The 3,018-nt window shown below is 43.6% G+C and overlaps 1 long non-coding RNA gene across 1 annotated transcript in view; it reads right to left on the minus strand.

The window, feature by feature from the left end:
- Positions 1–1,376, minus strand: part of LOC109315714 — an 18,990-nt gene extending 17,614 nt beyond the window's left edge. Inside the window, exons 1-2 of the long non-coding RNA XR_002102589.1 lie at positions 755–1,376; positions 78–83 (exon numbers count right to left, since the gene is read on the minus strand). This is a non-coding gene — a long non-coding RNA (uncharacterized LOC109315714). The remainder of the gene's footprint in view (positions 1–77; positions 84–754) is intronic.
- Positions 1,377–3,018: the final 1,642 nt, after the last annotated feature.

The raw sequence follows: 3,018 nt of genomic DNA on the forward strand, positions 1-3,018 counted from the left end.
TTTTGGTCACTTTGGTTATTCTGAATATTTTGGGAAATCCTCTTCAAAAAGTAAATGATGGAACATGATTGGAATACAGATGCCTAAATAATTAGAAATGTGAACTGAAATTTTTGGAGTCTCTGGCCATGGATAAATGCAGTATTTGAAGCACTCCATAAACAGTAAGGGTACAGGATCTGCAAAGCTGAAGAAGTGCTCCAAAAATGACCAAAGAAATATTTCAAAAGAGATCCTCATAAAACAGGAACATGTTTAAGTATTTCATTTTGAAGCGTTTCCCCAAAATGTTTACACACTCCTACAGTCCCTTCGTATCCTTCAGTACTCTGTTCCCTACCTCCCTGGGGGGCACACATCTGCATAAATCTGCTCTGCAAATCAGATTTTCAAATGTATGCCCATTTGTACCCTCTTATAACAGCACAGCAGCAGAAAAGACTGCCTATAGCAATGTGGGTAGGATTGGAACAAAAACTCATGGGATTTAGCAAGTGGCAGACCACTTGATTGCTGAGGGATTCTGACTACAGCTGCTCTTGCCCCTCCCCCAATTTGCTGGCTACAGGTAATCCTATCTGTTGCAGTTCCCATTTCAAAATCTAAATGTAAAAAAAAAAACTTGAACTAACAGTGACTGGAATATATGCCACTGCTGTTTTTTCCTCCAGATCTAGCATGCATGTTGTACAAGCAGGTGTGTGTGCACATGCACTTATCTAGAGAGAGACCAAAGCCCTTTGTCAAAATGTACCTCATAATGGTGCAGAATGACTCTTCAGCTACACCACAGTCTGGATCTGACAGCCGACTGATGATATCTGGGAGCGAGTTATAGATAGCATTACCCTGCAAAGACAGACAAAATAAGCACATGACAACACTAATGAAGGGTTTAAAGGACAGTTTGCGCCAAGCTACAGGGTTGAGCTTCCCATATGAATTGTTCTTCTCTGCTCCCTAAGCTGTTTAGCAGGGTTGTGCCACTCATCAGCTTTTGAAGGTTGGTCAGTACACAAGCTGGCTGAGTTCTCCTGGGATGCTAGACCATAACTAGAAGAAAACAAAACAAAGGAAAGCAGACAAGAAATATTGTGGGGAGGGGTTCCAGACATGTATGAGAGCATTCCCTTAGCTCAAAGGGCCTTTTAGCATGGCTGAAGCCGCTGAGTTGTAAATGGTAATCAAATATGTGGACAGACAGGGTGGAAAAAAATCCATCAGATTGATTGTCTAATCTATTGCAAAGGTCTTCGCTTAACAGAAGCATCTGGTTGTAGATTTGACTGCTAGGTTTACCTGCTTACATAAGCAACAGAGTTAACTGAAATGATCAGTGATCTGTATTCAGAAGTTCAAATAAAAATTACACCACAGTCCCACTTGAGATATGTCCCAAACTTCACACTGGAAAAACCTAGTAGATTGTGTTCGTTCTGCTAATAGGGGTGGGATTAACTCAGGCCAAGACATCTTTCTTTTATGGTAAGATCTGACAAATTCAAACCATCTGTTTCCATAACAGACTAAGCTCCTGATTAGGAATCTGGCTGGTGGGAAACAGCAATTAGCACCTGAACCTAGAGACTTAAAACCGTAGCAACACCTGTATAGCAGACAATCATATTCAGAAGTAAAATATTTCTTCCTTGCTTGGTATACTGTAATTTTAAAGCACAAGGTAAAATATGTTATATTAGTAAAACTGATAAACTATGGAATGCTTTAGAGAGGTTTCAGAAACAACTCGATCAGGGCAGTTTATATTCTATGATTATACTTATTTACTGTCAACTTATTTCACTTCTGTTTTAATAAATCATTTATATTAACCATACATTAACATGAGGAATCTGATTTCTCCATCTAACCTAGAATTATTTATTCTCCCTACAGATAGATTCAAATGGATACATAGGAAAAGATATAGGAAGTGGAAGAGAGCTTTACATTTCCTGTTTAAAGAAGCAGCTTTACACAACTGTTGTCACTTTAGACTTATCCCAGTGAGAGACATCCACCCTTATGCCTGAGCCCCATATTTTATATATAAGCCAGCAACAGTTTAAAGGGTGAGGCATCCAAATCCATCCAGCTTGGACTTTACTTATTGCCTCAAAAATTCTTAGCTCTCCACTCCCAAGTCTATAAAAATCCCCATCTCTCCCATTGGCAGAAACACAAGGGCCAGGATCACACAAGCAGGGGTGTGGCTTTGAAGTTGCACAAACAGTAGCAGCACAAATTTGTGCCACTCTTTGTGCCACAGTGCACACCTCTTCTGCCTGTGTCCTTTGTAATTGGACACATTGTCCCGCTGCTCCATGTGCTGCAGAGTGGGGCTGGCTGCGGCACAGGGTGGTGCCTCAGCAGGGAATAGCCATCCACTGCAATGAGGCACCCTGTGCTCCAGCCAGGCACGGAGTGTTACACAGGGCTGGGGGAGCAGGCAGCCAGGGCTCCCCCATCTCCGCATGCTGGGGTGCAGTGTGCCTTGAGATGGGGGAGCAGGCAGCCCTGGGCTGGCTGCTCCCCTGTCTCTATGTGCCTCAGTGCAGGGTCTTCACTGCGGAGCCCCCCTGCTGAGGCGCACACAGAGCAGCTGTCTGGGGCACAGTATGCCTCAGCATGGGGGCTCTGCAGCCAGCCCTAAGCTGCCTGCTCCCCCATCTCTGCATCTACCACTTTGGCATGGTTTGTGCCACTTTTTTTTCAGGTTTTTTTTTTTGTGACTGGGAAATCCCAGTAGAAAATTTTGCCCCAGCACTGCAAATTAGCAGTGCCATGCACTGATTAATATGCAATTTGTGCAGTTTGTGGTGCTGCAAAGAGGTTTGCAGTGCCACAAATCACATGTCTGGACCTACCAGAAGTGTTTTTATTTCCCCTTCCCCTCAACTCATGAAATCCAATGTTGTCTTACCCTGGTGAGAGCATAAATAGATGGAGCCAGATCGGGCACGGGTGGATAGGCATGAAATCCACCTTGCAAACCTCGCCTGCTGCACACTTGCTCTC

Source organism: Crocodylus porosus, unplaced genomic scaffold (assembly GCF_001723895.1).
Source record: "Crocodylus porosus isolate Cpor-Errol unplaced genomic scaffold, CroPor_comp1, whole genome shotgun sequence".
Taxonomy (NCBI): Eukaryota; Metazoa; Chordata; order Crocodylia; family Crocodylidae; genus Crocodylus; species Crocodylus porosus.